We start from the raw sequence: 24,130 nt of genomic DNA on the forward strand, positions 1-24,130 counted from the left end.
TTCCCAGTGACAGGACAGTCTGTGATTTAGAGCCCATGGCTTCAGTTCCCCACGTGGGCATGTGAGCTAACTAGTGTTTCAGAGCCTGGCTTTTACTAGGTCCTGGGCCTGATCCCATCTCTTCCAAGTCCTCAGGAACCACTTTTTAATTAGTTCACCATCTTAGAGATGCATGTCCTGAGACTAAAAGGATGGGTGGATAATTGTCACCTTGGTTGGGAGTCAAAAGAATCTTTTTTTAATGGATCAGTTCCCTTCCCTCAGTTACGTGGCCCCACAGATGAACTGTCATCTTCCTAACTAGACAAAGGACACTTTTATTTCTTTGGAGTCTTCCATGAAGAAACTGGGATCCAGAGTAGTCGAAGGATTTGCCTGAGGCTATGTAGCTAATGGTAGGGCCAAGGTTAAATCCAAGGCTCTAGGGACCAGACGTTTTTCTTCTTCCCACCCTGTCACTTATGTGGGGGAGGTGGAAGAGGGCAATGGGTGGGACATGAAGGCGCAGCTCAGAGCATCCCTATGTCATGATTCAAGGCTCAAAGCACCTGCTTCTGGATGGTGGGCACATGAGTTTCATCTTTTCATTCTTCACACTTCATTCTTTCATCTATCAATCACACTTGCCATGTACTGCGGACTGGAAGAATTTGGGGGATTCTAAAATCCATGGTACAGTAGAATCTGAATCCTGTCTCCCAGGACCTCACATCTAGGTAGGAGCCAGGAGGTGGGAGGTAAACTCACATTCAGATCACTATGTTTTTTAAAAGTGGAAGTGGAAAGTGAACCGCATGTGTCTACTTCCGAAATGACAAAGATAGGGAATTTTTTGACTTTTGGTAAGAGAAGGCTCTTTCCAAGCAAAAGGTATTGTCATGGAACCATCACATCTACATAAATAGCAACAGGGTTGGGAGGGAGAAAGAAGAAGTAATGATTTGATACCTCTTGTTGCTGTGCAGGAAAAACATTCCCTCCTGATTTTCATACCACTCTGCCAAGTGGGAAAATTCCCCTCCACATCCCTGTATCAAATCTAAATGCCAAATCTCCGGAGGGCATGCAAGGAGGAGGCTGGTGTTGACCCAGCTCTGCTGCAATAGGTTAAAGGAGAGAGGACAGGCCACGTGGGGTGGAAGAGGGAGATGAAGTGACAGGCTGAGGTTAGCACTTCGGTGGTGTCATTTTGGGCAAGTCATTGACACTTGTCGAAGTTTCCACTCTGCGGTTTGCTGGCAATAACTAGTTTTGCCCCTTCGCTATTAAAATCAGCGGAGGTCCAAAGGCACTAGCAGAACGAGGCAATGAAACAACACAGAATGGACCCTCCTGACCCTCACGGGTTTTGCTCAGGAGATCATGTTTATCAATGCCTCTGGCATTGGGGTGTCTTCACCCTAAAAGGAGGCTCATATCTGGACTCTGCTTCCTTTGATCTCATACCTGCTGTCTGGTGGCCTCTTTCCATGCCCACTCTTGCAGCCATCCTAGAGTTGGCCAATGTCCGGAGGACTCTGTGTCTCTACGGTTCCTTGACCTCGCTGGAAAGTCTTTCACTGTCTCTGCTCTTCCCCAACCCGCACTTAAAGGCCACATCTTGGGCAGCATCACCCAGAACAGTCCCACCTCTGACATTTCAAAACTTGAGGTCTCTGACACAATGTCCTATCCATCCAGAACTTTCCTGTGCCCATTCTCTCACCTCATCATGGTCTCCACATTCTGGGCTCCTCCTCTTCTCCTAGTTGTCACCTCTCTCTTACTGTCATTATCTTCTCAATTAAACCCATTTGGCTGTGGGCACTCTTGTGCCAAAATCCCAAACAACACAGCCTGTCTTTCGCTTCCAACCACACTAGTGGACCAAGCCAAGATCTGCTCTGCTCCCACATTTTGAAAGCTGCATACCCCCAGAGTTGGCATACTGAGCCCCATCATGGTCTTGTCCACCATGGACAAGAATCAGTCTCCAGCAGAACCCCTCACTGAGCTCAGCAATCCTATAATTTCTTGGTTAACTCCATCAGCCATTTTCCTCAGCAGCAATATCAGTTTTAAGCCCCTTTGCCATCTTCCCTAATAGAGACAACCTTCCTTCTTATTTCACTGGGGGGAAAAAAGATACTATTGTAAGCACCCTAACATGGTCTCCAGACCTACCTGTCCTCTTATCTCCTCCAGATCTTCTCTTCCACCCAAGGTGAATTCAGGTGCAAGTGCCCTTGTCTTCCACAACCTCTCACAAATAATTATACCCCACATGACCCACATCTTTAATTTCTGTCTCTCCATTTACTTTTTGCTCTCAGTCTATTAGTATACTCAGCTATGGGCCTACCTAGTGTCACAGGGGTTAAATTCTCAGAACTACTAAACTATCACCAGCCACTGCAGCCTGAGTTTGATCCCTAGCCAGGGAGCTGACCCACATGGCACAGCAGACCTCTCATGTCTCGCCCGCTGCTCCCCTCAACAGTGTATTTCAGTCGAGCCGCCTGTTCTGCTCCGTACTCTGTCTCTGGTGAATCCTCTCAGACCACCCCCCACACCTCTGACCTACACCCCAGTTCTTGTATGCATAAATAAATAAAAATAAATCATTCAAAAATATATACTCAGCTATTTTCTATCTTAAGGGTCTATAAATCTCCCTCTCACCTCTATCTAGTCTATCTCTTCAAACTCATCAAGTTTTCCTTTAATGTTGCTTATATAGAGGGAATCCACTTCTTACTCAACATGCCACACCTTTTTAGATCTGTCCCCCTGTTCTGTATTAAGACAGTTCTCTCTAAGGCTATAAATGATCTCCTAATTCCCAAATACAACAGTGTTTTTCAGTGCACGGGTGTGCCTTTACTGTGTTGTTTACCATGTTTATCCACATGTTCTTCCTTTTCCATTTGGATATACCCCACAATCTTCTTCCTAATCCTCTCCTTTCTGGGACGGTTACTCCCCAGCTTGACATGAACTTCTCTTTCCCTGCTCATCTTTCAAATGTTGGTGTTTCTCAAGACTCTTATCACTCTATATTCTTTCCCGTGGGTAACTTGAGCATGTTGAGACTTTAACCAACACCCACATGTGTTGTGGGTGACTTGTAAATGACAGTCCCAACCCATGCCTCTCCTGGGCATCCTACATATGAAGCCAGCTCCTTGCTGAACATCCACTTGTAGTCTTTCCAGGTTCAGCATGTCCAAAAACCATTGAATCCCTCCCAATGCTCTTTTTTAATCTCCTATATGAGAATAAACTCACCAATCCCCAGCTGTTAAAGTCAGAATGCCAGAGCCAGGCTGTATGGGTCACTCTCTCACACTCATGAGCAATTAAAAATTCAGTGCAGTTGATGCCCCTCCCCACAAATCTCAAGTCAACTGCTGCTTTTCTCCCACCACTGCATACCCCTGCTCTCAGCTCCCCTTGCCTGGAATTTTGAAAATGTCCTTATCTAGTCTTCTTGCCTCCAGCCTAACTCCTCTACAGTATATCCTCCATATGACATCAAAGTAATCCTTCTAACATGCAGAAAACAACCTCATCCCCATGGCCCTAAAATTCCTCCTGGACATCTTATCACCCACCAACTAGAATGCATGCTTCCTTCGATGGCGTGCACAGCTTCTTGTGATCTTGACCCCTTCTTGTCTACTCCTACATCTCCTTGTGGTTCCCCTCACACAGATCCTTCAGATGTCCACAGTGATTCACCAACTCAGAAAGACCTATCTTCTGATCACCTTAGCATCCCGTGGGGCACTTCTCAACTGTGAGAAGCAGCTCATCCCCGGATCTTCTGCCCACTCTCCCCTTGCCTGTTCTGTTAGTCCCAACTCAAGCAAAGAAGCTGCTCTCTGGAGAAGGCTTCCAGGGCCACAGTGGAAGGTCTGGGAGTTCCTCATCTCTTTTGTCACCTCTTACTAATCAAACAAAACTCAAATTACCTTGTCTTAGTGTTTGTTTACCTGTGCCACTCTGTTCCTAAAGAAAGGGTGTGCCTTCCTTCTCTTTTATGTTCCATGGGCTTAGACTCAGGCATAGTCAGTCCTCATAAAATCATGCTGAGTGAATCCACAAGTCCATGAAATGAAAGAAGAACACCTCCCAGTTCTTTAATCTTAAATCTGCACAACCAAAACCAAATGTACTGGTGGAAGGGGGGAAAATAAGGGGTAAGCTCAATAAATGCAGCCAGGTTCCCATATGAGAGCCTTTATTTAGACAAATGATTTAGCAAATTGGATCATATAACTAATGTGGGACATCTGTTGGTAGAAGACCCTTTCCTGGCTCCATGATACCTGGAGCATGAGACTGCTGATGTCACATGATCCTCCACATCTCTGTAGTGTCCACTTTGTGCTAAGCTTCCCTGAGCCTCGGTCCTCATTTCCCCACCATCTCAGGAAAGAAGGCCTTGCTTTTGAGCATCTCTGGACTGAAGCTCCTACAGCAGATGGGTCTGCTCCCCAGAGAACAGATGTGCCGAACTCTGCTCTCATGGAGGATCAAGACTTCCAGTTTCCTGTAACTGATGGCCCCTGTTGGTCTTGGCAGAAATCAGTGGCCCTGGGAGGTGGGATAGGGTGGCTGGTTCAGCCCCTCCTGCCCACAGATTCTTGAGTACATGACTTAGCAACCAGTGAGGCCTGGGCCAAGGCAATAAGGGTGTGGGTGCACCCTGATGGCACGTGGTCTTCCAGCTTGCTGTTTTCACATGGTCTCCACTATGCTGTTTTCTTTAGACATCCAGATGGGCAAGACTCACAAGAATAAATAGATCTGGGTTGCAAAAGGTAGCAAGAAATGGCTTAAAGAGAAAGAAAAATGAATTGCAGTACGTTGCCAGTCAAAGAGAAAAGAATCCCAAAATGTCTTACATCATTCACTGGAACTTGGGGGCATTTGCAATCAAATGACTTTGTAGCTGGAGTATGACCACCCTCTCCCCCACAACGCTTCACTCCCCTTCTCTTCTCTTTCCCCACCTTGACTCCATCACACATGCCAAGAATCCTAGAGTCAAAAAATCAATACAAACCAGGTTCTTCCATACCCTTTCCCAGTCATAGTCCAGTTACTGTTTGAGAAGGCCAAAGGCAGGTACCTCCTTGGTTAATTCTCTGTTTTTTTTTTTTTTTTAAGATTTACTTTATTTATTTATACATACAAGAGCTGGGGTGTAGGCCAAAGGTGAAGGGGTGGGGGTTGAGGGACAGACTGGGGAGCAGAACAGGTGGATCTACTGAAATACACTGCTGAGGGAAGCAGAGGGCAAGACAAGAGAGGTCTGCTGCACCATGTGGGTCAGCTCCCAGGCCGGGGATCAAACTAGAACTGCACTGGCTGCAGATAGCTTTATAGTGCTGAGACTTAACCCCTAGCACCATCAGGAAGGCCCAGTTAATTCTCTTTCAAGTGGGCAAACCTGAAAGAAGAGATTTCATAATTCCCCAAACTCGGCAGTCCACATTCATGCATCTTGCACACAAACGCAGACCAGGACTGAGAAAGTGGATCTGGCTACTTCCTGCTCTCCGGCAGACATTCCCCCACACGTGTTGTTGCTAAGTGAGCCAAAAATAGTAGTGAGTTGTATCATGACCTTGGAAGAGTTTGTTTAAATAGAATCCTGCAAGCAAGTTTATTGAATACTTAAAATGTGTATCAGTCACTCGATGAACCACTTTACATGAATTGTGTCATTTAACACACAAGCACACAGAGATGTTTTCCTCCCTTTATAAGGAAAGTAGGGCAGAAAAGGGAGCTTTCTTACCCTGTCTCCACCCCGCTAAGTCATCCCCAATCATGCAACAATAAAGGGGAGCAGTGTCCCCTTTATTGTTTCACCAGCCATTGTCTGGGACACACTGGGATCCTCTCAATTTTTTCTGGGCTCTGAACTCTTCCTAAGTGTCTTCCCAACCTCTGGCTCTTTGGAAATAACCTCCAGAATTTGACTTCTGACCCCTCTTCATAGGCCTCTACCTGCCCCCGCCTTGAGCTCCCTGCACCCAGTCCCAGTCCACTGGACACCAACACCTCACTTGAGCGGAAGGATTGATTTGGGCATAAAGGCTCCTGGGAAGAATTTCAACATGTCAGAATATCACTATCACCTTCCTACAGTCAGCACCACAAATAAGTGAGTGGGGCCAAGTGGGACAGGAAGGACAGAAAGGAAACTTGGAGAGAGACGACATGTCAGTGTCACAACTAAGTCGCCACCACGTGGCCTATTGATGTTGCATCAATCCTGAGTTGTGTCCTTCTTCGAACCAATCCTGCAAAGAATAGGCTAATGCCCTGGCATGAAAGATGCTCCCCTCCTACCGAGTTCCTGGGAGCATTAGCTCATCTGAACCTTCCTGCTCATGCCACGAGATGAACTTGGACGGAATGAGCTAAGGAGGAGGAGTGGCTGAATCAGAATGAATCAGAAGCTCAGGGCCATCACGCCGGTTGGAACAGATCTCCCGCTGTTTAGATGGTCGATGTTAGGAGAAAAACAGCCTCAGCTTACCTGGTGCAGCTTCCTTCTTAGCCTGTGCCAGAGCCTGGTCCTCTCGTCTGCTCCTCCCCACCTCCTGGCTGTGCTGCTTTCTCCCGCCCCTCCGCTGTCTGTAGTCCCGTCATGCAGACAAAGGGTTAAACCTTCCCAGGCCTGGAGCTGCCAGGCCACAGAGGTGCAGGTGCTAACAGAGAAAGTGTGGGCTGGAATCTAGAATGATCTGTCACCCTTCCAAGAGTTTCTTTGGGTGAAGAGTGATCACAGATTTCACTAAAAGTCTCCAGGTAAAGTTCCTGTAAATCTAGAAACTGTGAAACTCAATGGAAATTTAATTAAATGAGCTAATAGGTGTAGCGTGCTTGGAACAAAGTCTGGCCCGGGGTGGGGGCTACAGACGCTTTTGAAATGAGTAAGAGTTTGGGGAACTGTACGGTGCGACATCACAGCGGTCTGCCTGTCCTACCTCAGAACCCTCGCAGATGGTCAGTTGTCTTTCTGTCTGTGCCTTCTGCTCTCTCTGCCAACAGTCCCAAGCTTTTCTCTCTCCTCCACTTCAGTTCTCTCTCTCCTGCCTCTCCTGAAGAATCTGAGTGGCACCCATGGCTAGAGATCCCTACCTTTTCTTCGCTCCATCACGACTTACTCTCAAATTCAGTAAAAAACCCTTGATTTCCCTAAACCTTGTGTTGGTGTGGCTTACAGGCCGTCTTTCCTATCGCCTTGGCGCGCACACCCTGGCTTCATCATAATAACCATTTAGTGCTTTAGATGCAAGCTGTAATTATAGGAAGGCACTGGAAGTAAGTATTCCCCTCCCCAACTCATTGGCAAGGGTTCTGGCTTGGTTTTCAGTGAAAAGCCTCTCTGGAAATCTCATGGAAAAAAAGGGTCAGAGTAGTAGAGCCTGGTGGCCCAAACTTCAACGCTGGCCCTCCACACGCCCATCGCTGCCATGTGTCCACAGCAAAATATGCAGAATTCTTTGCTCCCAAGCCAATCATCTTCAGTCCTTCAGTGATTCAAACAGGATAGAGGGGAAAGAAGCAGGAAGGCTGCTTCCTTTGAATGCCCAAGGAAGAGGGAGGAACATCACCCAGATGGGCACAGACCCACAATGGAACAGACCTCCCAGCTCTGCTAATTGCTGGGGGATTATGCCCGGTCCTGGATGGGCCGAGTCACCGCGCAGATGCAGATTCTGCCCAAGGCCCTCCCATTCACCGGGAGAAGGGAGTGACAGACCTTGCTCTCAGAAGACGTGATGAAAGATGTGAGTCAGAAGAAGTGGGAGGGGAGTTGGCTGTGAGTTCGGGGCCCGGTGTGCCAGCAGCTGAATGGGGCTGAAGAAAAAGGAGGGAGTCCCTCAGGAAAACGTTATCACTGTCTCCAGCCACCTTCTCTCTCACCCACTCAGACACTCCAGAAAGATGCCAGCTACAGAGTGGACAAGTGCGAGAAGCGAAGAGCTGTCGAGATGGGCAGTGAGTGCCTCGTGGTGTCTAGGACTGTTCCCCAGACTGGGCTGGTGCCCGGGGCCAGGGCAGGTGGGATGGGGATGATGAGGTGAAGGCGATGACCTGGTTTGGATGTGGCCACAGTGTACAATGTCCACATCACAGGCAATCTTGGGAACCACTGATTTGTAGATAAGCAAAGCAGGACTCAGGAGATCAAGGGGTTTTGTCTAAGACACACGACATCCCGGCTGACCAGCAAGGCTTCGCTTTGTCCCCAGGCAGCGTGTGAGGACAGCACAGAAGAGCTGGTACGTGGACATCACAGAGACCAGCTCTGGTCTGGGGACACCGTGGCCATCTCGTCTACATCACGGATGTCTTCTTCCTTGGAGACCAGAACCTGTGATTAACAAACCCATAATCCAAAGAAAATCAAAGAAATACAAATGACTGTTCAAATACCGATCAGTGACAGGAAGACTTCCAAGCAGAGAGCACGAAGCTTCTGGCTTTTTTCTGCTGGAAGCGGGAGGGGCCCCCAGCTGATGTAAATACTGCGCCATCGACCGCCTCAAAGTCTTTTAAAAACCAGCAATAGGGCCTCCCCGGTGGCGCAGCGGTTGAGCTCTGGGTTGCGAAGCTGCCCGCGGCCTCTGCACTCTGCGGCGCCAGTTCGATCCCCGGCTGCTCCCCGGCCACCAGAGGAGGGTCCCGCATGGCGCGCAGACCTCTCCTGCCGCCCGCTGCTCCCCTCAGCAGTGTACTTCGGTCCTTCTGCCTGCTCTGCTCCCCTCTCTGGCTCTGGTGAATTCTCTCAGCCTCCCGCGCTTCTGACTGTACCCAGTATAAAAATAAATAAATAAAATAAAATAAAAACCAGCAATAGCTGGACCACTCTCTGTGGTCCATGCAAGCAAGAGGGCATCACTGAGCACCAAGAACCGAGCTGCCAAGCTTGGGAGCGACTTGGAGGAATCGCCAATGCACGTGAGCAGAGAAAGAAGAGACCCTGAGCAGGCTCCAGACGGTGCGCTTTTTAACTCTGTTCTGGAGAAGAGAAAAACTTTAGAGAGAGTGAAAGTATTGGGGTCTCCAAGTGTTAAGGGGAGGGAGGGGTGACTAGGAGTTACGCAGGGGGTGTTTCAGGCAGTGAAACTACTCCGCATGCTGTTACGATGGTAGATCCATGTCATTCCACACTTGTCTGAACCCCTAAAATGCACTCAGGAGTGAAACTTGCCTAGAACTATGGCGCTGTGGGCCAGCTGAGTCAGCTGAGTCCATGCGGGGTCACCCATTGCAATAAATACCCGGCTCTGGTGGGAAGTTTGCACGAGGGGGGCAGGAGCTCTCTGCGTCTCCCTCTCAGTTTTGCTGTGAATGGAAAACTACTTTGAAAAAAACAATGTTTTTTTAAAAAAATAAAGCTATGGTAGCACAATCCCAGTTCTACCAGCATTAAATTGACTTGCTAATCTCCCCCAAAAGATTTTTTCTTCCCGGACATTTCCAGTTTCACTTTTCAAGATTTTCTGCTTCCTGTTTCGTTTTGTAGGAAGGCGCAGGAAGCAGGAAGCAGCCCTGACCTTGGCAGACTGTTCGTAGATCTAGGGGCACACATGTCTACAATCCCGGGGTGGGGGTTCTTGTTGCAAATGCACCTTCTCAGACCCCACCGCAGCCCATTAATCCAGACCCTCTAATATCAGGGCCAGGGAACCTGCATTTCACAACGCCCCTCATGCAGTTTGATAAAAACTGCCTCCTAGTTGGAGGCAGCAACAAAAGCCTCTGGGGCCGCTTCCCCTGCAGCGAGGCTGTGCCCTCCTAGCTTGAAATCTAAGATCCATAGAAGCAGACACTCAAAGGACCCCAGACAACAGGTTAGACACAGTGGACTCAGAATTGACACCCCTGTTCAGACTCTGAGCTCCCAGAGGGCGGGAGAGTCCCTCATCCATTCTCGTTTCCCCAGGACCTGGTCCAGAGAAACTCTCAACAGATTAGGGCCCAGCAGCCCACACCCTGCCAGGTTCCTGCTCCCTCCCCTCTGCTTCAGGACACAGGTCTCCCTGGGGGCCCTGCTAGCACAGGGCAAAGCCAAAGGGAAGGCCAGACACTTCTCCCTTGGCTGCTAAGGACAAAGTGACCCCAGGAAACTTTTTTGCTTTCTGGAAATCAGGAACATTCTGTTTCCAGAAGTCACAGCTGTAGGGAGCCCTTGCTCGGGGCAGTGGCAATAGCTAGTGTGGCTCGGTTTCCCGGAGACCGAAACTAAGCAGCTAAACTGACACAAAGTCCTAGAAGGGAGAGCATGTGGAGAAAAATGGAGATGGAGAGGCGAGCCCAGGAGGCAGCGTGATCAGCCTCCCCGCCCACCCACGTGGGTGCTGAGTGGGGGGCTCAACTAGACCTGCCGCCCCCCGACTTTCAGAGACCCTGGAGGCCAGTCTTTAAGATGCATTTCCCTGACTTGCTGTTTGTCTTCAAATTAAAACACTCCTGGAGGGTTGTGACCCCCACTCAGACCAGGATGCAGATGGCCCATGGGGTCAGCACGCGAGCCGCGAGCACGGGGTGAACACGAGCCATGGTCACCCTGTAGTCTGGAGGCCGGGTCCAAAGTAGGGTGCTGCTGGGGTTGGCTCCACCTTCGCTCTCTCTGTCTGCATCTAAACTTCCCCTTTCTCTGAGGATGCCGGTCCTACTGGGCGAGGTTTGCTAAGTCAGGCTAGTCACTTCATTTCACTTGATTTCCTCCAGAAAGACCCATCTCCACACAAGGTCACATGGGAGGACAGGGCTTAGGATGACAACATGTCAACTTTTTTTTTCATCTTTTACTGAGATAGTGTTGGTTTCCATCCGTGCTCCCACCACCAAAGCAGCTGCATCCTCCACCCTAGTCCACCGTGCTCCTTCCACGCCTGTGCCCACCGTGCCTCTCTGCCACCCTCCCCTGGAAGCCTCAGCTCTCCTGTCAGCATTCACAGGCCAGCTTTGAGTTTGGCTTCATTCGACCCTTTGTCTGGTCTCTCTGCTTTCTACATAGAAGTGACACCCTCTGGTGTTTGTCTTTCTCCTTCTGACTTTCTTCATTTAGCACCATCCCTTCCAGCTCCATCCATGGTGTGGCAAGTGGCATCAGTCTATCCTTTTTGATGGCCAAGTAGTATTCCACTGTGTCTACACCACGTCTTCTGGTCCACTCCTCTGCTTTGGGGCACTGAGGCTGTCTCCATAATGTGACTGTTGTAAGTGTCGCCGCAATATACGTGGGAGTGCAGGTTTCCCTTCACATCACAACGGTCGTGTTCTTCAGGTAGAAACCTAGGAGGGGGTTGCTGGGTCACGTGGTATTTGGGGAAGACACCGTTCAACCCGCACTAGCCAGTCTCTTTCCATTGGAACAGAACCAGAGAGGACTGAGGCAAAGGGGGGTCCCGCAGGTCAGAAAAGGCAGTCTCAGCACCTGGCATCCTCACCTCCCCTGGCACGCCGCCGGTGCATTGGGAGAACCTGCAGCAGGCAGCTCTGGGGGAGTTGAGCAGGGCGGCCCTTGTGCCTGCAGAAAGAGATGGTGCCGAATTCACTATTTCTCAGAGTCCTCAGTCGCTCAGTCACCAGCCGCCAGACTGAAATGCAAGCGACGCATCACTTGCTCCCGGGCTGCCTTGGAAATATTTCCCGGGGGTGCCCAGGGGAGGTATCCTGGCCCTTTTCACCCATTTTTATGTCCTTTCAGCATCCGGCCAACCTGGGATCTAATACCTGTTCTGTCACCTACCACCTGTATGGCCTTGAGCAAATTGCCTCACCGCTCTGTGCCTCAGTTTCCTCATCGTTCGGTGGCGATAATGGGGGCGGCAGTGTTATTGTAATGATTAAATATGTAAAGTGCATATCATGCGATGTGTCACCTGCCGCTCCCCTGTGCACCACAGCTGACAGAAGCCCCGCTCCCGCCCATGTCCTGTGCAAACGGGGATGGGGTCACACATCGTGAGCTTGGGCACACGCCGGGGGCATGTTCTGAACATTGCACTGTCAGGCAATTTTGGTGCCGTTGGGTGTAATCCCACAGCTCCGGGCAGCAGAGCCCACAGCCCACACAGGCTGTATTTGGGGACCACCCACGCATCTCAGTCCATCACTGACTGACTCAACTCAAAAGTGCTCACCTGCTGAGCTGCCTCTTCCCGGGGGGCTGGCCCGGAAGCAGCCTCACCTGGCCGCTTGTTCCCAAGGAAACCAGGCACCCCCATCTCTGCACCTTATCCTTTCCCTTTAAACCCCAGAGAGTCTACTCCAAAATACCAGTTTCTTGGGAACTTTGGAGAAAACCCTCTACTAAGGGCTGGGGGACCAGGATTGGAGGATCTCCATCCTCACCCTGAACATTCTGGGGGACGCCTGCTCCTCGCCCACAGTAACACTGTGTTCATTCCTGCAACAAGCAAAGCAGGGTCCCCTGTTTTGTTTGTTTTGGAGAGCCGGCCCCCCAGCCGAGGGGCGCGCAGGCCTCACGGCAGCGGGTCTAGGGGATGACCAGCAGCAGCCCATTGGGCCAGTCGGGCCCACAACCCATCTTCATTCATAATGTGTTACAGAACACAGCCCTGCCCACTTGTTTGGAGGTTGTCCAGGCTGCCTTTGCAACACATCGTGGAGGTGATTGTGTCAGAAACTTGAGAGCCTCAGAGCCTGGAGCTTTACTGAAAACCTGCAGGACCCGGTCTGGTCGGTGTCCACTGCAGCAGTGCCTTAGACTCAAGGGGTGGGGGGTGGAAACTGCTGCTGTGCCCCCAGGCAGTGGGGTCAGAGTGGCAGGTGTTCTGAGCCACGGGGCAGAGCTTGCTTGGGAAGCCCTGTGCTGTGGCAGGGCTGTCCGACTCGGGGCTTCCTACTGCTCCCGGGATGGTGAGCGACTTGGACGACTACAATAGGACCTAGAATGGATAAGATGCCAGTGCTGACCGGTGACTCAGGCTCCCCTGTCTTTTGGGGGTGCATCTCCGACTCTGCAGTAAGTGACACTTGGCCTGTGTCCCCCTGCTGAGCCCAAGTCCTGCCAGGGCCCGTCCTTCTGCCCCCGTGGCTTCCCAGCTCCGCCCAAACATGGGCTGGTTGCCGCCGAGTCACTGGGGGGCCTGGTACCACCTCCAGGTCCCGTCCCAGAACCAAGACTCAAACCCAGCGGGCTGGGCCTGCCATGGGTTCTGTTCATGGGCGTCCAGATGGGGGGACACGGGGCAGGGCTTTAGTGGGGGAAAATTTGGTTTCAGCCCCGTTGAAGGATTTCTTCTAGAGCCAGCCAGGCCCACAAGAGTCGTTTCTCCTGCTCTTGATGTGAATTTGGAGGCAGAGGATCCAAGTTCCGCGTCTCGGCGCCTCGTAAGAATCAGGCCGGAAGAGTGTGATCACTGTTCAAATCTGTGAGCGTGTGTGTGAATGCAAGTGTGTGTGTGTGAGCATGTGAGTGTGTAGATGTGTGTATCCGTGTGGGTGTGCATATTTGTGAGTTAAGTGGCGTGTCACTGAGGGTCAGAGCGCTTGTGGGTGGGGCATGGGTGTCTGTCTGCACCCTGGGGGAGCCTGTTAATGCAGGGAGCACGTGCATATACATGGGAATGTGTGCGAGTGATGAGTGTGCATGAGTGTGCATGTGTGTGTGCGATCACTACACGAGAGGCAGGGCTGCTGGGCACGGTGGGTGCCCATTCAGGCGGGGCTGGACCCGGTGAGGTGCGGAGGTGCCAGCAGCGACCCACCAGGGTGGGTGACTTGGGGTGACCCGGCCCTCCACCTGCCCTTACATTCCTGCTACACCTCCCTGCACCCCCCAACCCGCCCCGTGCCTTTGTGCTGCCACTTTCCTAAACCCCGGGTTTCTCATCCCAAACAGGATAACAACCCGCCTGCATGATAAGCGTTGTGGGAGGAAATGAGAAGTGAGGTGGTGCCTTTGGGGGCCAGGACCCGCTCAGCTGTCCTTTCCTCAAGCCCCTGGGGAGACCTGGCTGCCGGCAGATTCTGTTCCGGGTGCTGGAAACTAAGCACTGACCAGATATAAGTGAAAACCCCTCCCAGTCCTCATGCAAGGGGGCAAAAATCCAATCGTCCCTTCAGATGAGGATCAAAGCTAGGAGGACAGTCAGCAGGGACATCAACGTGGGGACAAGAGTGTCCGTCACATTGAGAAAAAGCTGCCTTGAGAGCAGGGCCTCCCCTGGGGTGGTTCTGTCCTCCCCACTTCCTGGGGCTCAAATAGAGACATTCGTGGCTCAGGACGGGGCCTGCTGACCAGGGCCTGCGCCAAGGCAAACAGAAACAAACATAAAAATAGGAACAACAAACACACAAGCAAAACCCCTCACTGGAGGCTTGTCTTTGCCCGCCCCTCTGTGGGGAGAGGGTATTTACCCCCACACACACCAGAAGAGGGGGCCCCCCAAGGCAGAAGCAGCCCTGTCTCCAGCGGCAGCCGCTGTCAGCCAGAGAGACATCAGGACCCGCGCCTGCCCCTCCAGAACCCAAACCCTCACTTTTCGGATGTAACTCTAGATGCATGAAAGACAGAGCAACCCAGATTGTGGCGGCTCCAGCCAACCACGCTCCCAGGGGGGTTTTGTAATGGAGGAGGACGATTTTGAAATCACTCTCTTCCAGCCAGTGAGAAATAAATCTCAGTTTCTGGTCAGAGGCTGAGACTCACTGGCTCTTGGAGTCACTCAGGAGAGAAATCCTGCGTCTCTCCCTGCGCTGCCCCATCTCCACCCTGTGCCCCCGGGGAAATGACCTTTTCCACGCTGCATACATCTGGTTTCCAGGGGCCTTCAAGGAATCGGAGCTGAAATGCTTTCTGCTGACGGGGCTTTCGGCATTCGGGGTGTTTCCTGCAGGCTGCAGCCTCCCTCGAGTTTTGTTCCTCTATTTGCATTCTGTGTGCAACCCTGCCCGACATATAGACGCGCACACACCCTCGCATGAGCACTCAGGAGCCCATCAGACCGCGTCTGACAGAAAGTGCTGGGCAGGTGGGCCTCCCCGGTGGCGCAGTGGTTGAGCGCTGGGTTGAGAAGCTGCCCGCAGCCTCTGCAGCGCCGGTTCGATCCCCCCGGCTGCTGGCCAAGGTCCCACATGGCGCGCAGACCTCTCCTGCTGCCCGCCGCTCCCCTCAGCAGTGTACTTCGTCAGTCTGTCTGTTCTGTTCCCCACTCTGGCTCTGGTGAATTCTCTCACCCTCCCACGCTTCTGACTGTACCCAGTGCTTGTATAAATAAAAAAATCTTTAAAAAAAAAAAAAAGAAAGAAAGTGCTGGGCAGGTACAAAGTGGGTTACTAGTTTCCATCAAGTCAGTAAGACTCTCACTGGAGGCCCCAGTCACACCCTGGGGCATGTCCCACGAGGGCTGACGACGTTTAATGCCAGACTTGCAAAGAAAGGGCTTGAGCAGCAGTGATGCGATCAATCTGCCCTACAAGCTTCACCCTAAAGCACTCTGCGTGCATCTGCTGATGAATGCCACACCCCCTCGCAGAGTTCATGAGCTACGGGGGCAGGGTGAGGTTTCCACTTGGCCTTTAACCCTGAAACAGGGTATTTTCTAAGCACCCGCTTTACCCACAGCTATCACCCCAGGGTGATACTGGAAGCTGAAAATGCAAAAGCAAAGAAGCCATGTCCCCTTGTTCCAGGGATGCAGAGTCCAGTACAAAATAGATGAACTGAAGTGTTTTAAAATGACAAAAACATCTAACCTCCTTTCTCTGTTGTTAAGGCCTTATGTGATTTGGCCCCAACCAGATCTATCTCCCTATCTGAACACACGCCATTCTACTTACACTTCCCTCACTCTACTCCAGTAAAAATGTTCCTCGTCAGACATGGGATTTTCAGTTCCTTCCATCTGGAATGTTCTTTCTGCAGACAGGATTGCTCCATTTTTTCAGTCTGCTTTCTTGTGACCCTTTGGGGAGACTTCATTCTACCTGTGACAGCCTGTGGCTTCTCTGTGCTTTGTTTTTCCTCCATAGCACATATCATTGTCTAACGTGAGTGGTGCTAATTTATTTATTATCCGTCACCCTCATTAGTAGTTAAACCTCCGGAGGGCACCGGCTTTGATTCTCTTGTTCCCTGCTAAGTGCCTAAAGCCTAGTATATAATAGACACACAATCCGTATTTATTGAATAAATGAAGGAGTGGATGGATGCTATAATAAAGTCACAGCACAGGCTGGTGTAGGAATATCCCCTAAAGCCTTCCCCTTTCCTTCAGAGTCTCTTCTAAGCACAGTTCTTAGGACCAAATTTTCTGCTCCTGATGACATTTATTGTTAAAAGTTGGAGATACATTTCTCTAGAAAAAGAAGTTTACACCTATTTACATTGAATTTTTAGGAAACTATTCCAAATTATATAAAAATGATGGTTTTCTAAACATTCTGGTGATCTTCTAAAATATTCACTTTGGAGAGTCAGAAAACTCAAATGTAAATGCCCCAGCAATAAGGCTAAACAGTCAACACAGTGCGGTGGAAGAGGGAGCTAGAGCCAGAGCCGCATGCACCAAACTTCCTTCACTCCCCCAAAGCAGCACTCAGTCAGGCTCCAGGACCCCCGGCCAAGTTCAACCTGCAAATACCAAACGTATCTAGAAAATCTGGGAGAGGTGAATGGAAATCCAGGAAAGCATATTTCTCAGTGGACTCCAACGTTTCAAAGTAGAGAGGCTCTCTCATCACAGCCTCTGATAGAGTCCCTGGCTGGGCCCTCCCTGGCAATCTACTGCAGCAGCACGAGCCTCTCTCTTGGACTCAGCATCAGGTTCAAACTCTGGCACATGGCTGACCTTAAGAAATTGATTGTGAGAATGATTTGAGCAGTTCAGGCTGATCAGAAGACAAAAAGCAATAGGCCAGGGCCTCCCCGGTGGCGCAGTGGGTTGAGCACTGTGCTGTGAAGCTGTCTGCAGCCTCTGCAGTGGGGGTTCGATTCCCGGCCAGCCAGGGAGAAACCCACATGGTGCGGCAGATCTCTCCTGCCTCGCCCGCTGCTCCCCTCAGCAGTGTCTTCGGTCCGTCTGCCTGTTCTGCTCCCTGCTCTCTCTGGTGAATTCTCTCACCCTCCCGTGCCTCTGACTTGTACCCCAGCTCTTGTATACATAAATAAATCTTTAAAAAAAAAAAAGCAATAGGCCAAAATTCACCAGGAAGTGAGGAAAGAAAAGAGGTTGTCCTGCAAAAGTCTAGGAAAAAATGGAATAAGACACATATTTACTGAATCTGATGGGAGAGGAGCTCCACGAAGCCTAGGGCAGACCTGTGCCGGCAGGAAGGGATCCTCTGAGTGTCTGCTCCTCCGAGCTCCCGCCCCATGAGGACCTCAGGGAAGACCCTCCAGGCTGGGGGCACAGACATCAGCTATGAATCCCTGGAGCTAATGTCTCTCCCTGGCTGCAGCACACAGATCAAGATTGCTGGCAACAGTGACAGCAGCGATAATCATAACAGCTCACGCCTGGGAGGGCTTGCTACAGCTCCACGCAGCGCTGCAGGCCTCACACTCGACTTCAGCTGGTCTGCCAGCAAGGCACCAGCCCCTGCCTAGTAGCCTGCCCTTTTGGAAGCTGTGTGAGTTTTCTAAGCTTGCACAGCTCAGGGATTCAAACCCAGGCTTGTCTGATCCTCAGGAGACCCTCGCCTCTCCTGCTCCTCGTCTACATTGTGCTCTCCACCACCCAGGGCCACTGTGAGGACAAGTGAATTGTGTACTGGAAGCGCCTCACCAATGGGAGAGCATGCTCCAGTCATCTCTTGACGCCAGCCTGCAGGGTGAACTGCTCTGCACAGCAGTGACCCCCCAGGCCAAGGCTGTAACCTCCAGGGCCTGTGTGCTGGGCAAACAGGCAGACAACACAGATAGACAAATAAGTTAGGGGGTGCAAAGCACTCCGAGGAAAGGCAGAGTAGGGGAACCTGCAATGGCAAGTTGGTGAGAAGGAATCTCAACGTATGGATGGGGAAGACCTCTCCAGGGAGAGAGCATTCCAACAGACCACTAGGGGAAGACAGAGTTGACCCTGGGACCTCTGGGGGAACAGCATTCCTGGCAGTGGGAACAGAATATGCAAAGGCCTGAGTCCTATATACAGACAGGGACCAGCCAGCAGGAGGAAGCCCAGGGAATGAGGAGGGTGGGAGTGAGTTTGGGGGCCCACGGGGACAAGATCCCATCAACCAGGGGCAGCCATGGAGGTAGGTATCTTCAAGCAACGTGGAGGAGGATGGGCTCCTTGACTCTCAGCACGCTGGCTTCCATGAATCCAGCAGAAACATTCAGACTGACCACACCGTGGTCCTTCCCTGGCCCTGACTCTTCTATTTATTCCTTTTTGATCTGCAGATTAACTTCTGAGCCCAGAGACCAGGGAACAGGGAAGTTTGCAGCCTCCCACCAGCTTAGTGCACGCCTCCTGCCTGCTTATTTGCATGAGATAACAGCAGTAGGTAATTCATTGCAACAGAACAACAGAAACCAGGAGATGTCATAGCAAGGGCATCCCAAAGCAGGAAATGATAAGGCCTAGAGGGAACATATTAAAGCAAAAAGGGAGCTGGGATTAATCAGGGCGCAGATGCCACCTAACCAAATGTGATCTTCTATGTGCCCGCCGCGCAACACCCGATGCAAAACTATTTGCATGCTGGGCTGCCTCTCTCACCCCCCAGATGCTGCAGAAGACACACAATTCAAAGGATCAGCCTCTAGCCACTTGGCAAGAGCTCCCTGGTATGTGATTCAAGGTGGCAGTAAATGGGTCCCACCAGCGGGGGCTTCTCCACGAGGTTAAGCTCCTGGCAGGGTTCTGGACCAGCGTTGTTGATTTGCCCAGGAAGTGCTTGACCATGGAGGAGACAGATTCCAGGCTATGAAGTCTTCTCCTTACTGAGGACTTTCAAAGTGTTTTTCAGAAAAAAGGAGCTGGGTTGACTGAAAGGATGGTGATTTCTGATAGAAGATTCCAGAAGGTTCCAGAAGGTTCCTTTGACTTCCCTCCCTACCCTAAGAAGAGTTTTCTTTTTCCTTTGAAAATGAAGCAACTACAGAGTATGTAGAGACCTACAAGAGATAGACTGAGAACTGGGTATTAATCACAGGACCTGGTGGGATCCAGTGAGGTGACTCAGCTATGCTTTATGGTTTTCCCACTGAGAGGGGTTGAATTGTGTCCCCCCTAAAAAAGATAAGTTGTTGTTTCCTGGTTCCTCAAAGATAGAGTCTTCGCAGAGATAATCAAGTTCATTCATCGACGTCACCTAATCCAGGATAACTGATGTCCTGATAAAAGCGGGACTTGAGAACCATGGGACCCACAGGAGGAAGGCGAGGAAGACCCTGGAAGAAGGTTGTCTACCAGCCAGGGAATGCCTGAGGTGACCAGGACTAGGAGAAAGCCTGGAGCACATCCTCCCTCCCAACCCCAGAAGGAACCATCTCTGCCAACACCTCAATTTCAGGTCCCCGCTTCCAGGCCTGTGAGGCGGTAAAGATGGGTTATTTAAGCCGCCCAGGGTGTGGGTTGTTATGGCAACGCCAACCAGTTATCATACCCACCAGGGTCAGCGTTCACTCTACCCAGCTTCTAAGCTCCCTCTGGCCACCCCTGTTGCTCAAGGGAAGATGTTCATGGACTTGAGGTTGGGAACACGGTTCCGTGTGGGCTCCACAGAGGCGGGACTCAGTTCATGATTCCACCACGAGGCCTGGAAACACGTTCTTCCGCGGATTGTTGCTGCTCGCGCGTGTCAGCAATGTGCTGAGATTTTACAAGGACAACTTCCTTTCATCATGATAGTGACCGGGGCTGTCACTTCCCCCACTTTATGGACAAGGAAACAGGGCATTCCTTAGTGTGGCTGACCCTGGAACAGCGGGGGTGCTGGGAGGTGGCTGGGGTGCCAATCCCTGCACAGTGGAAAATCCTCATTTGACTTTTGAGTCCCCCAAAACTGAACTACTGTCCTTCCTTGGTATCTGCAGGGGACCAGGTCCAGGGACATACACACACACCCTCATCCTGGTCCTCCTATCTGCAAGAGCCACAGGCTCTTCCTGTGTTGCTTGGTTGAATCTGTGGGCATGACACCAGTGGACATGAAGGGCCATTCATATTTATTTTTAAAAGTCCATGTCTAGGTGGACCCAGGAAGTTCAAACCCCTGTTATTCAGGGTCAGCTGTACACAGTGGTCACGATCAATAACTGGGGAATCAGATACGTGTTGGCCAAAGAACTCTCCCCACACAGGCTCAGCCAGTCGGCAGGGGAGGGCCGGGAGCTGTGAGCTCTCCTTACCCAAGAAAGCACACATCAGAGAAGGGGCAGCAGCCTGGGCTTCCAGGCCACAGCCCTTGGGCCTGGATTCCATGACAGGGGTATTGGCAGGTGTGTCCACATATCGCTGGACATTCACACCCCCCAGCCCCACCCCCTTGCTGCAAGCATTTCCCCCAGGCATCGTGACCTCCTGAATCACCTCACATATTCCAAATTCCTCTTAAGGGGTGGTGCTTGACACAGTCAAGAACCACTGTGTCATTCACCTCTGCATAAGAAGACACACTCCTGCCTGCCAGGTGGCGAGGGGTTGGAGTCCAAGACAGCAAAGCAGCTTCTCAGCCCAGCTCGCTGACTGTTGGGCAAGCCGGCACTAACTAGGGGGCTGTCGTGTGTCTTTCTGGTGCTCGGCGGCACCCCTGGCCTCTGTCCATGGGTGCATGAGCCCCTCTCACATTGTGGCAATCAAAGATGCCTCCAGGCCTTGCCACATGTTCTCTGGGGGCAAATCACCCCTAGACTGCAGCCACGGGGATGGCAGTCTCAGAACGGTATGAGGTTTGTAGCAGGGGCTGGGAGAACAGCTCCTGTGATATGCCCGCCTACGTCCTTCTTACCCTGTCCACTTACAAGCACCCGTCGGGTCTGGCAGAGAAGTGAGAACAGGCCACCAAGGACACCTGCTTACATGCTGCAGCCCCAGGGGCTCTCGCGGATTTCAAGGACCGAGCGTACTTGTTGCCACCTCTTAACCTCGCCTGTGACTCGCCCAACTCCGCCAGTTCCCTGATGGCCAACCCAAGAGTCCTTCCTCCTCTTGTTCTTTCCTCTCCACGTTCACGGCTGCCACCAAGGCTGAGCAACCTTCATCCTTCACCCAGAGACCCCAGCAGAGCCGAAAGAAAGTTCTAGACCTCATTCTGCCATCTTTCTCCTACAGTCCTTCTGCTTCCACCAGTCAAGACAACGTTCTCAGGCCCCATGCTCCTGCTCCATGTGACAAGATCAAAAGCTTTCACCGTCCCTTGCTTTTCGCCCCATCACCTGCCCAGCCCTCCAATCCAGTACAACCTCCACTGTCCTCAAAGCCTCATTCAATTTCTTCAACCCCCTCCCCAACACTTCCCTTCATTGATTTATATCGTGGCTATGATCGTCCCCATAAAGCACAACTCTTATTCATGATTTAAATCCAGTGTTAATTTTCTTCCCCTGGCATCATGAGATGAACAAAGATTTTATTTCCACACGAGGAAGCTTACCTGCCCGCTGCCGACTGCCCAGGACACCTGGCTGAATCCCTCTCGTCTTCAGATTTTTAAATTAAATTAATTTTTTTTTTTTATAGAGGCATGCTTTATTTATTTGTTTGCTGGTTTCTTTGTTTGTTTTGTTTATACATGCACTGGGTACAGTCAGAAGCGCGGGAGGGCGAGAGAATTCACCAGAGCCAGAGCGGGGAGCAGAGCAGGCAGAAGGACCGAAGTACACTGCTGAGGGGAGCAGCGGGCGGCAGGAGAGGTCTGCGCGCCATGTGGGACCCTCCTCCGGTGGCCGGGGAGCAGCCGGGGATCGAACCGGCGCCGCAGAGGCCGCGCGCAGCTTCGCAACCCAGCGCTCAACCGCTGCGCCACCGGGGAGGCCCCTCGTCTTCAGATTTTTGAAGAGTGCCTCGTTAGATCAACATTCTGGGATCACCCTAAAATCACAACGCCTCCCCCCTCCTGAGCACCCCGTCCTGGCAGCCCAGCAGACTGAGGAGTTGTTGCTTTCAGGGAATTTACATGAGTTCACATATTTGTTCACATATTTGCTTGGACATCAAGTACATTATATTCATTTCATGACATTCATTTTCATGACATTTCATATTTCATTTGCACACAGTTCCATAGTGAATCTGTAATCAGATTTTATTTTGACTTTGCATCAGTGCGCATGATCTAGACTTTCATCTCAAGGACAAGCATCTTCTCTGATCTTTTCCAATAAACTTTCAATTTTTTTTTAAAGATTTATATTTATTTATTTATTTATGCAAGCACTGGGTACAGTCAGAAATGCGGGAGGGTGAGAGAATTCACCAGAGCCAGAGCCAGAGCGGGGAGCAGAGCAGGCAGAAGGACCGAAGTACACTGCTGAGGGGAGCAGCGGGCGGCAGGAGAGGTCTGCACGCCATGCAGGACCCTCCTCTGGTGGTCGGGGAGCAGCCGGGGATCGAACCAGCGCTGCAGAGGCTGCGGGCAGCTTCGCAACCCGGAACTCAATCGCTGCGCCACCGGGGAGGCCCATAAACTTTCAATTTTAAAGTCATTTTTGGCCTGCAGAAGAGTGACAAAGTAGTACCACAAGTTCTCATACACCCCCCGCCCAGCGCCCCCCCTCATCGGCCTCTCTCGTTCCTTCGCTGCTCTGCTCTCGGTCAAGGCACCGCAACACATGCAGTCCTGTTAGGCGAGGCCCATACATTTTCCCCTTTTCCTAATGTCCCTTTTGCAGGCTCCCAGCCAGGATGCCACATTCCACTTCGTCATCATGTCTCCTTACACCCTTCCTGGCTGTGGCAGCTCCAGACTCTCCTTGTTTTCCGTGACCTTGACAACCTGAGGAGTCCCGGTCAGGGATTTTGCAGACTGTCTCTCAATTTGTACGTGTCTGATGCTTTTCTCATAATTAGACTGGGGCTGTGGGTTGTGGGAGAGAGCCCCATGGAGGTCAAGTGCCATTCTCATCACGTCACATCAGGGATGCATGCCCTTCACATGTCTTATCACTGCTGACGCCGACCCCCACCACCTGGCCGAGGCAGCAGCCACCAGGTACCCCCACGCAAGCCCCCCTCCCCCCTCCTTGCTGTGCTCCTTGGGAAGAAGTAGCCCATCCCATCCCCCGGAGGAGACACTGCTGACATCAACGATTTGGAATTCTTCTGAACTACCTGTGTAGCCTCCACCATTTATTTATTATTCAATTATTTATTTACATCTGTACAGATTTGTCCTTGCAAGCCAATACGATCATGTTTATTTCATTGCTCAATTATTTCAGCTTTGGCCAATGAGAGTGCGTGCATTTGACTGCTGTGTTCTTCCCTGCACCCTCCTCACTGCGTGTACGTGCGATGTTTTTGCTTTATTTGCTGGTATTTCAAGCATCTCATCACTTATTACTATTTCTTTACTGCAGATGTTCCAAGTTCACCTTGGGTATTTCCTGCCTCAGACTGAGAATCAGCCATTTCTCAAAGGAGTCCTTTTGACTGGAGAATAGATCTGGAAGGAAGGACCTGGGCATCGAGCGTGCTCGTGGCTGCTGGGCCTTGTCAATTCTAAGACCTCACAGCTGTGCAATCTCGTGCATATTTACACACACACACACGTGTATATAAATGTTTCTCCATGTAAATCATCTGTCTCTCTACTAAGCTACCCCATGAGTTCGTGTTGATGTTCCCAATTCTGCCCCATGACCACGTGGATCTTCCTGGCCTACCAGCTTATCTAGAACACCCCTTCCAGGCTTCTGCCCCCCACCATTCATTCACTTAATGGATCCCTTCCAGTGGCATGTGCAGCAGTATCAGAACTGCTAACCCCCACCCCCCAGGAGAAACAACGTGATGTGCTGGTCCCTAAACCTCCAGTCTCCCAGGCTCATTTCCAAAGTGACTGATGTCACCCCTTTCCTCCCAGCCCTTCAGGGAGTTTCATACATTTGCAATCCAGTTGTCCCATTCTAACTTGTCCTGTTCTAACTCCCCTTAACCTTCTAAGTCATTTTTGAGCAATACATGGAGGCTTGCTCTTT

This window comes from Talpa occidentalis, unplaced genomic scaffold (assembly GCF_014898055.3).
Source record: "Talpa occidentalis isolate TD23 unplaced genomic scaffold, MPIMG_talOcc4v2.1 talOcc4.7, whole genome shotgun sequence".
NCBI lineage: Eukaryota > Metazoa > Chordata > Mammalia > Eulipotyphla > Talpidae > Talpa > Talpa occidentalis.